Source organism: Petaurus breviceps, unplaced genomic scaffold (assembly GCF_028583685.1).
Source record: "Petaurus breviceps papuanus isolate PSGF00001 unplaced genomic scaffold, PetGlider_PUasm1.0 227, whole genome shotgun sequence".
NCBI lineage: Eukaryota > Metazoa > Chordata > Mammalia > Diprotodontia > Petauridae > Petaurus > Petaurus breviceps.
Window position 1 is genome coordinate 10,769,229 of NW_027185896.1, and position 14,716 is coordinate 10,783,944.

Below are 14,716 nucleotides of genomic sequence, written 5' to 3' on the forward strand. Positions count from 1 at the left end.
CTTACTCCAATCAGAAGCAACATCTTCTCAGAGATCTCCAGTATACAGAGTCAGAGGGCTATCCTGGGAAAAGCTCTAAACCCACATGGGCAAGGAGTGTGGGTTACCACAAAAGGGATACAATAACAAGACTTGGAGGCATGGATGGAGAATAGGACAGGACTTTGGAACCGAGTCTTACTGTAGTCCCCAAACCTGGCCCTAAAGCCTGCATCATTAATCTCTTACTGGACATTTCAAACTAAACATATCTCAAATTCAACTTAGGCATAACTAAATTCATTATCTTTTTTTCTAAACTCTCCTGTTATTGTTGTCATTTTCAGACATATCTGACTGTTCATGACACCAGGGTCACAAAAATGGGTTACATTAGACCATGTGACTCTCACTGAATTAACTCTATTGACTTTCCTCTGTATCTAGGAAAGCAGTCCTTAATAACTTAGGGTTCATGAACTTGTCTTTGTAATATTTCAATAACTTTTAATATAATAGGGTTTTTTTGTAATTTCATGTATTTTGTTTTAAAATATAATCCTGAGAAGGGTTTCATAGTATTCAGCAGACCGCCAAAGGGGTCCATAACCAAAAAAGTTTAAGAATCCCTGCTCTGCAATCAAATACAAACTCCCCTGCTGAGCTTTTAAAGCCTTTTGTAAACTAGCCCCAACCTGTCCTTCTAGCCTTATTGGAAATTACTCCCTCACCCACACTCTTGTGATCCAGACAAACTGAACTCTGTTATGGATACACAGCCCTCGATTAGCAATGTCTATGCCCTTGTACTGCCTGGAACTCCCTCCTTAACTCTGTTCCCTGCGCATCTCTTCCTTTAAGAGATAGCTTAACCACCATCTTTTGCTTGAAGCCTTTCCTCATCTCCCTCAAATGCTAGGCCCCTCTCCCAACAAACTACCTTGTATATATTTGTATTTATTCATTTTAAACCCAACAAACTACCTTGTATATGTTTGTATTTATTCATTTTAAACCCAACAAACTACCTTGTATATATTGTATTTATTCATTTTAAATTTATACAGAATAGAAAGTTTCTATATGTGTGACACACATTTTGTTGTTCAGTCATTTTCAGTCATATCCAACTGTGACCTCATTTGGGGTTTTCTTGACAAAGATACTGGAGTATTTTGCTATTTCCTTCTCCAGTTAATTTTACAGATGAGGAACTGAGGCAAACAGGGTTAAGTGGCTTGCCCACAGTCACACAGCTAGTAAGTGTCTGAGGTCAGATTTGAACTCCTGACACTATCCACTGTGCCACCTAGCTGCCCCATATATATGTGTATACGTGCCTCTGTGTCTGTCCGTGTGAGTATATGCATATATATACATATACACACATATACATATGCATGTATATGTATATACACACATATATGCCTATATACCTCAAACTCAACTTATGTACATATGTGATTTTCCTCTGTTAGAATGTAGGCTCTTCATAAAAGGTTATTATTTCATTCTTTTTTTTTTTTTGCTTTTGGAGGGGGTAAGGTAGGGCAATTGGGGTTAAGTGACTTGCCCAAGGTCACACGGCTAGTTTTGTGTTAAGTGTCTGAAGCTGGATTTGAACTCATGTCCTCCTGACTCCAGGGCTGGTGCTCTATTCACTGTGCCACCTAGCCTCCCTGATTGTTTTGTTCTTTGTACTTGTATCCTAGTTACCTATCACAATGTTGGGCACATAGTAGGCCTTTAGCAAATTCTTGTTGACTGATGAATTGATTGCCCCCTCCATATTCTGTCTGTCCTACAAGGTCTGGCTCAAGTCCCAGCTTCTTTGATCCATCCTTCCTGACCTTCCTAACTTGAAGAAAGTATTGCTTCCTTAGCATTTCCTGCCTTTAGTATTCATTTTATTATGTCCAACCTTGTGTGATTTCCCCAACTTGCTTGTATGCTTCCAGAGGGGTTAGACAGTCTGTTTTTAGGTCATTACTGTATGCCCTGAACTCCTGAAACAGGGCCCTGTGCCGATCAAAGCCAGACCCTCTTATTTATGTTCCTTGTGCTTTACGTGAATATGTAGTTGGCTGAAACCAGTTATTCAATGTCTGTGCCTCATCACAATTCTCCCTGAAGCAGCTCCATTATGTCCTGAACACGGAAATATGACATCTTTTCCCTGGTCTCCTGCCTGTGGAGACACCATCAGAAATGCTCTGGGCATGCTCCAGCCCCCTGTATTGTAGACATTTCCAGACATTGACCTTGCAATAAATTCGGTAGCCATCCTGCATCACACCTTGTATCTTAGTAATAATAATAATTGGGCGGGGGAAGGGGGAGGTCCAGACCTGTTATTCTATCAGCTTGGAGATCTCTTCAAAAGGAAACCCCTTCTACCAAAGCAGATTGGGCTACTGCTGTGTAACTCACCATATTAGAGCATTCTTCTGGCACAAAAAGATTATATGACCTCCCAGGGTTACACCACCACAGTGATAATGATAAATATGGGTTTCTGATTATTGTGATAACAGTAACAGAAACAACTATACTTCTCCAACGTGCAGTAGCAATCAGCACCTGCTTTGACCACTATCTCTGACTACTTTCTGTATTAATGAAGACAAATTTGATAATAACTTTTAAAATACTTGTAAAAGTACAGATTGCACAATGCATAGAATAATGAACTTCAAGTCAGGAAGACCTGAGTTCAAATTCAGCCTCAAATACTTACTAGCTTGGTGATTCTGGGCAAGTCATTTAACATCTGCCTCAGTTTCCTCACCCATAAAATAAGGATAATAATAGTACCTACCTCTCAGAATTGTTGTGAGAATCAAATGAGATACCATTTGTAAAGTACTTTGTACTTTAAACTTTAATTTAGTTAATTTTTAATTAATTTAATTTAAAACCTTAATTAAACCTTAAACTACTATAGAAATGCTACAGTTTGTGGCATCTGTGAACTGGTCCAGTCATTCTTGAAAGCAATTTGGAATTATGCCCTCAAAGTTATTAAACTGTGCATACCTTTACCCGGGGCTAGTGTTACTTAGTCTATATCCTTAAAGATATAAAAGAATGAGGAAAAGGAGCAGTGTGTACAAAAATATAGCAACTCTTTTTACAATGGCAAAGAATTGGAAACTGAGGGATATCCATCAACTAGGGAATGGCTAAACAAGTTATGTTATGCAGTCTGATGGAACACTACTGTTCTGTAAGAAATGATGGAGGAAATGGCTTCAGAGAAACCTGGGAAAATTTGTATGAGTTGATGCAGAATGAAGTGAGCAGAACCAGGAGAACCATTTATGCAATAATAGAAATATCATAAAGACAAACAGCCTTGAAAGACTTGCAAACTCTGATCAGCACAATGACCAACCACAATTCCAGAGGGCCCATAATGTAGCATGCTGCCTATTTCCTGATATGGAGGTGATGGCCTCAGAGTATAGACTGAGACATATCTTTTTGGATGTGGCCAATGCAGGAATTTGCTTTGCTTGACTATACATGTTTGTAACAGGGGTTTTGTTTTTCTTGTTTTCACCAGAGAGGAGGTGGGGGTGTAGGAGGAAGAGAATGCAAGTCTGAAAATAAAATAATTTTGAATTAAAAAAAAAAAGTATAGTGCTTTACAGGCAGACAAAGAAGAATGAACATTCTTAGCCTGTGGTTGTCCCAGAATAGAAAAAAGCAATAGCTTTGGAATCAATCCGAGGGATGTCCTGTAGATATCTTCAACTTATGTCCAAAATAGAAGTCATTATCTACCCCTGCTAAACCTACCCCTCCTCCAAAACCCCTCTATTTTTGTTAAGGGAACCAACATCCTCCCATTCCCCCAGATTTATAACCTCTAAGTCATCTTTGACATCTCTCTCACCCCATCCTCCATATCTAATCAGCTGCTAACTCCTGTTGATTCTACCTCCCCATCTCTCCCATCCATCATCATCATCTCTCCACTTATATGACCACGGCCCTTCTCATGGCCTCTTCACCTCTCACCTGGACTAATGTAATGACCTCATCATTGCTCTTCCTGTTTGCAGTATCCTTCTTTCCACACAGCTGCCAAAATAATCTTCCTAAGGCACAGCTGACCATGTCACTCCCCTGCTCACAAGTGGTCAGCAGCTCCCTCTTGCCTCTGGGGTACGATACAAATTCCTCAGTCTGGTATTTAAAGCCCCCCAAGTTGCTTGATTGTTTATACCCTTTGAACTAGAGATTATATTCACAGGACTGTACTCCAATGAGTTTCACAGGTTCAGCGCCTTCAAGCTCTCACTTCTAATAAATAGCTCACACTTAATTGGACTTTCAGATTTACAAGGAACTGCTTTACAGACGTTATCACTTAGGTCATGGAGGTCCTCTCTTTTATTTTGCTGAGGGAAAACAGGGATTAAAAGTCTTGCCCAAGGTCCCACAGGTGATAAGCAGAAGACCCCTAGGGCTCTAACTCAGGTCTTCTAACTCCTCCTCTAAACCCTTTTTACTGTGAGACATTGTGGCTCTGGATAGAGAGATTAGGGAGCAAATGCCAATGAGGGGAAGGGAGTTTTCTAAAAATCAGATAAGTGGATGTCATTAAAAAGATATTCCTGCCTTTGAACAGTGACTCTGTCACTTTCCAGATCTATAGATACTGACTGTGAGTTATGAAATCCCTCAGGGCCTGTTTCCCCATCTGGAAAAGGAATGGGTTGAGATCACCACTTCACAGACTTTTTGGACTCATGATCCCTTTATACTCTTAAAAATTATTGAAGACCCTAAAGAACTGTTTATGTGGGTTATATCTAACTTAAAAAAATAAAATGAATACATTTAAAAATATTTATTAATTAATTTGAAATATCAAACTCATTATTTGTTAAACATATTTCATGAAAAAAAATCACATTATTTATTTATACATATTTATAGATTTATCTGGAAAATAGTTTTCCAAAACAAAAAACTAGCAAGGAGTATTGATGTTTAAAATATTTTTGCAAATCTCTTTAATGTCTGGCTTAATAGAAGACAAGACAGATTCTCAAATCAGCTCAAATCAGCACATAGATAGAATACTGGTGCTGAAGGTGGGAAGACCTGAGTTCAAATCAGTTCTCAGATACTTACTAGCTGGGAGACCCTCAGCAAATCACCTAACCTCTGTCAGTTTTCTCACTTGTAAAACAGGAATAATGATTGCACCTGTCTCCCAGGGATGTTTGAGATAATATTTGTAAAGTGATTTGCCAACCTTAAAGCATTATCTAAACACTTTTTTTTCCTAATTTTTTTTTTTGGAGGGGGGAAGGCAGGGCAATTAGGGTTAAGTGACTTACCCAAGGTCACACAAATAGTAAGTGTCAAGTGTATGAGGCAGAATTTGAACTCAGGTCCTCCTGACTCCAGAGCCGGTGCTCTATTCACTGTACCACCTAGCCACCCCCAGGTATAAGCATTTATATAGCATCCACTATGTGCCAAGCACTGTGCTAAACACTTTACAATGGATACTCACAACAACCCTTTGAGGTAGGTGCTGTAATTGTCCTCGTTTTACAGATGAGGAAACTGAGGCAAACAGGTTAAGTGACTTACCTAGGGTACATGTTTGAGGCTGGATCTGAACTCAGGTCTTCAAGACTTCAGGCCCAGTTCTCTATCCACTGAACCACCTAGCTAATTAATAATAATAAGAGCTAACATTTATAAAATGTCTCCTATGTGCCAGCTACTATGCTAAGCACTTTACAATTGTTATCTTATTTGATACTCACAATAACCCTTTCAAGGTAGGTACTTTACAGATGAGGAAACTGAGGCAAAAAGATGTTAAGTGACTTGCCTAGGGTAACATAGCTAGTAAATGTCTGAGGCTAGATTTTAATTCAGTTCTTTGTGACTCCAGGCCCAGTTCTCTATCTCCTGTGCCACCTAGCTAGCAAATAACATCTTAAATGTTATTATGAAAATAGTTTTGACTTCTCAGACCCCTTGAAAGATACTCAGAGACCTCTGGGGTCCTCAGACCACACTTTGAGAACTGTTGAACTAGATAAATAAGGCTCAAAGTGGTCTAATCCAGGGCAAAGTCTGATCACTGCCCTCATCTGAGCTCTGCAAGTTCCTGACCTGAGTCTGGGTTTGAGCAACAAACCTGTGGGCTTGCTACGTTTGGAGTCTCAGTAGGTTGATGGTGGCCTCATGTACTATCAGCCTACTGGACAGCCCTGCTGGTTCTGAGTTACAGAACTGTAGTCTTTTCTTTGATCTAGAATTCTTGCCCTTGTATTCCTTTACAGATTTCAACCTAGGCTAAAAGCCAGACCTGAAACTTTCTTCTGCTCCCAGGAGCTGAGCCTCACAACTGCTGCTTACCTATGAACTTGCTCCTTGCTAGTACATAGTCTAGGACCCCAAAGCACTCCTCATCTTGGAATGCCCCCTTCGGCCCCACCACTCCACCCAGACAGGTCCTCTTCTTACTCCATCCACCCTGGATCTATGACCTGGAACTGAGGATGGACAGCTGACAAAGCTATCAGTTGGCACCTGTCGGCACACAACCTCTCCATGCACTTGAATGCTCTTTGTAATGTGCTTCTGGCCAGACCCTATCCCTAGTGTCCATAGACCTCTCTGTGTGTCTCCCTGTGCTGACCTGGGCAGGATAAAATAATTTCTCTTTCTTAGATTTCCAGATCAGGACTCAGTCTGATGCTAGATCTTTTTGGAGAAGTTTGGAGTGGAGGGATGACGGAGAGGGAAGAGTTTACTATGCTTCCTGCTACTCTGACATCTTGGCTCTGCCCGGGAGTATATTTTGTATAGGAATTTCTTTGGTATTTGTTGGGAAATGTCTGCTGGGCAAAAATCAAATGTATAAATACTTTTTTAAAGGCCAAAATAAAGCCCTTTTAAAATCTATCTCCAAACTGCCTTTCCAACTTTGTTACATAATACTATCTTTCATGCACTTTATGTTCTAGCCAAACTAGACTATTAGCGACTCCCCATATTAGATGTACCATCTCCTACCAGATATTTCCCAAGTTTCTATAGCACATATACCCTCTGGAGCTACTCTCCCAACCCCTATTCCAACTAACAAATTGGGTCTCCAGCCTAACTTACATTATCAACTATTATATCTCCCCTGGGAGCTCTAGGGACAATCCTAAGGGACCATATGAGAAGTCGGGAGGCAGTTTTCTAATGCTATAGCTCATGAGCCCCCACTGGTGTTTTCTCCGCTATGATTATCATTTGATATCAATTAGTCATCCAGACTTACTTAGTTTTTAGAAAGGGCATTTACTAAAGTGATATGACAAGAATAGTTGGTACAAAACATTCCACCCAAAAGTCTGTGACACACTCTCCCACATACAGAATTCTAGGGGAAAGAGGGTTTAATTAAGCTTAGAGAGCACATGTGGCAAAGGGTAACTTGGAGGTCTTGGAAATGCTTTTTCTAAAGACCACAATTTTTTAAATTTATGATATAACTTTTCTGCTGGACTTATTATTGATCCTTGCATCTACTTTTCCTCATCACATCCAGTCTGTCCTCAATTTCTAATGTTGTCATATATTACTATCCTGGGGATACTGCCAGGATGCCCCATCAAAAAAGTCCAAATCCTCAGGTCTTTCGAAATTCATAAAGCTCTCCTCTGGTCAAGAGGGAAGGGGAGGAGACTTGGGCTCACGCTGAAGTGTTCTCCTTTCTCCCAGACAATTACCTCAGGAATATGACTGGAGGCTTCTGCCATTAAGCTTCCAGACCTTCAAATACTTGATTCTAAACTAGCTTTTCCTGGTTTTATACAAGCCCCAAAGGGTAAGAGAAATTTTGTTTAAATGCCTTAACTGGAGACATTCAGGTTTCTGTGCATCCCTTGTTTACACCTTGTTCTAATCTGTGACTAATTCAGTTGAGATATATTCTCACCTGACAAAGGTATGAAGGCATACAATCTTGTCAGTTTCTTTGAGTGGGGTGGGGTGATTGATTGAATTGATTCCATTACACCTGGAATGCTCTCACTTAATGCTCAGAATCCTTATCTTGTTTAAGGCTTTGTCCATGTGCCACCTTCTATGGAAGCCCCTCTTCATGCTGCTAAATATTAGCCCTCTCTTCTTCCTCAAATAATCTTGTGTTTACTTACCTGTAGACATGTTGTATCCTCCAGTAGAATATAAGTTATTTTATTGCAGGGGTGAGGGACTGTGGTCATGGAACACTACCTATATTATCAGACATAGTTGATGGTTCATTTTGTGGAACCTCTTTCATTCTTTTTTTTTTAATCTTTGTTATAAGGGATGACTGACCAGGTGGGGAGGAGGAGGAGGAATATATTCAGAAATGGACATGATATAAAAACAAGGGGCATCAGGAAAAATAAGAAAATTTTAAGATGAAAGAATATAAGCTCTTTGAGGATAGAACCAATATCCTTTTTGTATGTTGTTGAATTGAGATTGTTTCTAGTTATTCACTTTTACCTGTGCCAGAGCTATAGACAAATTATCATTTCTTTTATTACTATAAGTAATCCTTTAGGCCAGGAGGCCAGCCAGTAGGAATAGGATCATTGTGAGTCTCAAAAGTGGGAAGGAACCTCAGGAGGTATCTAGCCCAAGCCACATATGAGTAGGAACCCCCTGGATTCCCCCCCCAACCTGGCATAATGTACTGACAAGTCATCCTTCTCTTGAAAAAATTCAGTTATGGGGAACTCACTACCTTATGTCTTAGTCCATTCCACTTTTGGACAGTTTTCATTTTGGGGAAGTTTTTCCTTAAATGAAGAACCCAGATTCTGTTGAACTCCTCTCCATTTCTTCTGGCCCTCTGAACCCAAGCAGAGCAAGTTCAATCCCCCTTCTTCTACATTCTAGTCAACTTCAGAAGCATTTACAAATGCCTACTATGTGCTAGGTGCATGTGATACAAAGTCCAAAGTGAAAGAGTCCTTGCCCTCAAAAAGCTTACATTCTACTTGGGGGCTGGGGCAGGAGAAGTAAATACAAAGCTTAGTTCAGTAATTTTTCAGTTGTGTCCAACTCTTCATGACCCCTTTTGGGGTTTTCCTGGCAAAAATACTAGAGTAACTTGCCTTTTCCTTCCTAAGTCATTTTATGGATGAGGAACCTGAGGCAAATAGGGTTAAGTGACTTGCCCAGGGTCACTCTGCTAGTTAGTATCTGAGGCTAGATTTGAACTCAGGAAGATTAGTTTTCCTGATTTTTAGGCTGGCACCATCCCTAGTTGCCCTCAAATACAAAATATATGAATATAAAATAATTTCTGTGGGTAGGCAATGCTAACAACTGGAGGAGGAATTGGGAAAATCCTGAGCTGAGCCTTGTTAAGAGTTCTAAGAGATGGAGATGAGGAGGAAGCTCATTCCAAGCATGCAATACATGACGACCCTTCAAATGTCAGACAACAGGCATCATAGGCAGTTGGTGTCAAAGTGGGGCTTGGAGTGAGGAAAACCCTGATTCTGTTTCTCTGTTTTGTCTCAGACACTTGCTAGATGTGTGACCCTGGGCAAGTCACCTAACCTTGCTCTGCCTTAGGTACCTCAGTCATAAAATGAGGAATTTTGACCTAATGGCAGTGCTTTCAAGCTCTAAATCTGTAAATCTACATTTCTTCATCTTATCTTTCTAAGGCATGATCTCCCTTCCACTATATCCTGGTGGCCCCCTCTGGAGGACCTACTCCAGTTTGTCAACATCCTAGGAACGACTCAGGGAAAGTCAGGTAGAATAGGCCTGGCCCCACAAGGCAAGGGAGGAATTTCTCTAGCATTATGGGGGTAAATGTGTCTGTTCTTTTTGAGAACTGGTGCCACAAAACCTGTTTCTCCTGGCCCAGTGAGGTCAGCAGCCTGCCCTCCAACTGGAAAGGGTTGGCATGTAATGCCGACTTCCAACAGCAGATGGTGCCATTGTTCTTTCTGTTCTAGTCGTTCACCATGGCTATGGTGAAGAGTGGTCTATAGTTTTTCAAGGACTGCAGCACACATTATCTAATTTGAACCTCACAATGGCAGATCAGGTATTTAAAATCCCAAAGTGAGAGAGCAAGTAATAAGAGGCTGAGGGACTTAGTTGTCACATGACTGCTATACCAAGCAGCTGGTAAGTGACAAGTCAGAACTGGAACCCAGGACTTCTGAGTCTAAATCCAGCACTTTTCCTTCCAGTCTACAGTTGCCTTGCACAGGTGTCTATGGTATTCAACTCAATTTTTAAAAAAAGTTTAATCACATAGTATGAGCACAGCAAAACAGTATGCTAGTGTCTGGGGATATAAAAATGAAAAAAAAAATAGCCCCAACCTCAAGGAATTTACAGTCTCCTGAGGGAAACAGTATGGACCCAGATAAGAATAATACAGGGTAGATTGAGTGCCACGTCTTCTACATGAGCATGAAGGCTCATAGAATCAGAACCCATCCAAGCTGGGCGCTAGTTCAAAGTCCAGTCCTCCCCAATTCATAGAGGGGGAAATTGAGGTCCAAAGCAAGGAGGGAGTATGCCCAAGGTCACATAGTAATACAGCAGGGAACCGACCTGGCCATGCGTCTTGCATCCTACTCATAGAATCCCACATCTGGAAGGACTTCAGAGGTCTAAACCAGAGGTCATCTTAACTTTTTTTGTGTGTCTCGGACCTCTTTGGTAGACTAATGAAATCTGTGGGCCCTTTCACAGGATAATAATCCTTTTAAATGTACAAAATAAAATACATAAGATAACAAAGGAAATACAATTGTCAAAATATTTTTAAAAACAAGTTAGGTTAAGAATCCCTAAATCAACTTTTATACTTAATTAGGAATTCTATCTACAATATTCCCATTTAACCTCTTCTTGAAACCTTAAGAGTGAAGGAGGACTCTCCCAACTCAGTCCATTCCATTAGGCCTGGGATCTTTACATCCTACTTCAGACAGAAAAATTATTGGGCAATTCTTTTCTTTATAGAAGGGTTCACCATCAGATTTCTAATGCATTTAAAGCATTTTTTAAGGTAGCTCTGATGAAGTGGAAAGGGTCCTGGGGGGTGAAGCATGCTTCCTGCTTCTCACAAGAGAAGTAGTGAACCATGGATGCAGAATGGGGTATCCATTTCTAACACTGTCAATGTGTTGATGTGCCTTTTCTGATTGTACTTGTTTATTGCAAGAGAGGGCTCAGGGGAGTGTGTAATAAATAAGTAATGAAAGTGGTATTAAAAGAGAAAAGAACAATAATATAACTTAAAAAAAAATAAGAGTAGAAGCTCTTTGTGGATAGGCTCTGTTTCCTTTTTTTTTTTTTTTAAGGCAATTGGCGTTAAGTGACTTTCCCAGGATCACACAGCTAATAAGTATCTGAGGTTGGATTTGAACTTTCATCCTCCTGATTCCAAGGCTGTATCCTAGCCACTGCACCACCTAACTGTCCTTCTGTTTTCTTATTGAATTGAATGAGATTGTTTCCAATTGGGGTTTTTTGTTTGTTTGTTTTTTGCTATTGCTTAGGTTATGGCCATAGACAAATAATTGTTACTTTTATACTATAAATTCCCTGGACTTGGACTCAGAAGTTCCTATCCTTCTGTTACATAGTAGCTCTATGATCTTTAGCCAATTATTTCTACTTTCTAAGAATCAGTTTCCACAGCTGTAAAAGGGGAGGAGGCCTGTTGTGTAACTCCGCCTCACTTAAATCCAACACCCTGGCAAGTCAAGACATTCATTCACTGCATGATGTCATTGGTCCTCTTCAAAAACCAAGGACACTCCCAATAATAACAACAAAAGGGGAAATACCTCTCCCTAGTACTTGCACTAGTACCTCTCAGGGTTGTTGAGAGGCTAAAATGCGAGTGGAGTCAAAGTTCTTTATACATTTTTTTTGAGGCAATGGGAGTTAAGTGACTTGCCCATGGTTACACAGCTAGCAAGTATCTGAGGCCAGCATTGAATTCACATCCTCTTGACTCCAGGTACCACCTAGCTGCCCCAAAGCACCGTACAAATAGAAGTTATTGTTATGACTTATAAAGAATTGATTTTGAAATCTCTCCTGGAGTCTGGACACTGACTAAAGAACCCAAGAAGCCCAGTGAGGAGGTGGTAAAATGAACCTCTCATGGTAGCTAAGCATTCAAGCCTCAACCCTGGAGCCCCTAACCCCAAACTCCTAGTCATATCTGTTGATAGTATCTCTTTCTCACTCCTGTGCCAGATTCCCACTGGCAACATTTGGCTACTTTGGGCCTAACTATGGACTGGTACAGAATTTACTGATCCCAATGGAAACTGTGTCAAACACCTGAAATGACTCTGGCTGTAATTCACAGGACGCAGAACCTGCCCCTTCAGCTAACCCAGAGCTGTGTAGTTAATGCAGTGTTTTCTTCAAAGAGTTACAAAGTCATTGTTACTTAAATGGGCCATCTGTTGGAGATCCAGCAACTGTGATATGATGGAAAGAGGGCAGAATTTGGAGTCTGGAGACCTAGTTTCTTATCCCAGTTTTGCTATGACCTTGGGCAAATAACAATGAAATAATTTATTGTTGTTCAATCATTTCAGTTGTGTCTGACTCTTTGTGACCCCATTTGGGGTTTTCTTGGCAGAGAAACTGGAATGGTTTGCTATTTCCTTCTCCAGCTCATTCTACAGATGGGGAAACTGAGGCAAACCAGGGCAAGTGATTTGCCTAGGGTCACACAGATAAATCTTCCTGACTCCAGGCCCTCTATCTACTTTGCCGCAAAGCTGCTCTCAGATAATAATAATAATAGTAAGCCTTCCTATCAGGTTTTAGGGTTTGTAAAGTACTTTAAATATATTGTTTCATTTGAGGCTCACAACAAGACAAGGAGAGCTGTATAGCTAGTAAGTGTCTGAGGCAGGATTCAAGGGCAGCTCTTGCTGACTCCAAGTGCAACATTCTATCCATTTCTTTCCTATTGTGTGTAGACATTGGAGATAAAAAGAGGAAAAACACTTAGCTGAGATCCTCAGGGAGATTACTATCTGGTAGGGGTTAAATGCCATATTATACAAATAACTATGCTAAAAGGGAGAATGTGAAATGGGCAAAGGAACAATCAGATATAAGACTGCAAGGATAGGCAGCTAGGTAGTGCAGTAGATAAAACACTGAACTTACAGTCAGGATGGACCTGAATTCAAATCCAACCTCAGATACTTACCTACTGTGTGACCCTGGGCAAGTCACTTAACCCTATGGCCTCAAAAAACACTATAAGGAAATTTGAGGAGGGAAGGATCACTTTCAGCTGGGGGCATTAGAGAAAGATGAGGTGGGGTCTAAACTGGACCTCAATTGAATGAAGGAAAGGATTTTAATAATAATAGATTTATGTAGTACTTGAAGGTTAAAAAAAATCATTTTACAAATATCTCATTTTATCCTTACAGGTAGGAACTGTAAGGAAATTGAGGCAGACAAAGGTTATATGATTTGCTCAGGGTCATATAGCTTTGTAGTAAGTATCTGAGACTAAATTTGAAATCAGCTCTTCCTGATTCCACAGCCAAAGTTCTATTCACTGTGCCACCTAGCTGCCTCTGATAGGGGGAAGAGATGTAGTAACAGTGTCCTCCAGGCACATGGGATTGCTTATGAAAGTGCATGTAGACCTAGCAGGCAGGATGATAGATTTGAGTCCAGTCCAGAGAATACAGGAGAAGAAGTGTGGAATAAGGCAGGAGGCAGAATGTGGGTGGCCTGAGGTGACAGGCTAAATAGTTTGCATTAAGACAATAGGGAGCTCGGGTATTTCAGAGTGGAGGAATGATAGGATGAGATGTGTGCAATATTTTGGCAGTTGTGTGAATGATGGACTGGAAAGGGGAGAAGCTACAGTCAGGAAGACAGAACAATTGTTAGGTTATCACAGTAATCCAGGCCAGATTTCAGGGCCTCAAGCAGGGCAGAAGCAGTGATGAATGAATGATAGACTTGTAGAGGAGGTATGGATGGTGTTTGATTGGATTTGACAGAGGAGGAGTGAAAGAGAAAAGCCGTATGAATCTAAAGTTTGGGGTCTGTGTGATGAAAGTGAGGAGACATGACAGAACCACTGGGTTTCTATGTTGTCATGCATGTAGTGAGCAAATATTGGAAGCCAAATATCAGGAATCTAAATTCAGCTATACATTTATTGTCATTGAATCAACAACTAGTAATCTTATTAGCAGAATGGGAATTAAAGTTGTCAAGGTTTGTGGAGGCCAAAATGTGGTGAGCCTTGAATGGCAGGTTGAATAGGGAAGAGGGAGTCACTAGAGGTATTTGGTCAGGGAAGAGATGTGACCAGTTCTGGACTCTATAGAGGACTCAAGCAGGATGTATAAAGGTGAGTTGGGAGAAACAGGAGAAATTTGGAAAGAGAGAATGGTTAGGAAGCTCTTGCAATCATCTAGACATGTTGACAAGAAAAAAGTATGAAAAAATAAAAAGGAAAATGTAAAAGTGCAAGATGTTATCACTATCATTTTTCTCCTTGACAGTAAACCTATATAAAAATCTAGTATTTAGATTCTTTAATAAACTGAGAGAAATGTATAATTCATAATATAAATGTATATGCAAATATAATACAAAAGTGATATGCATTTTGTGATGGAGATCAAAGCTCATGAACTTTTTGGAGGGGTCATACAAACTATTACTA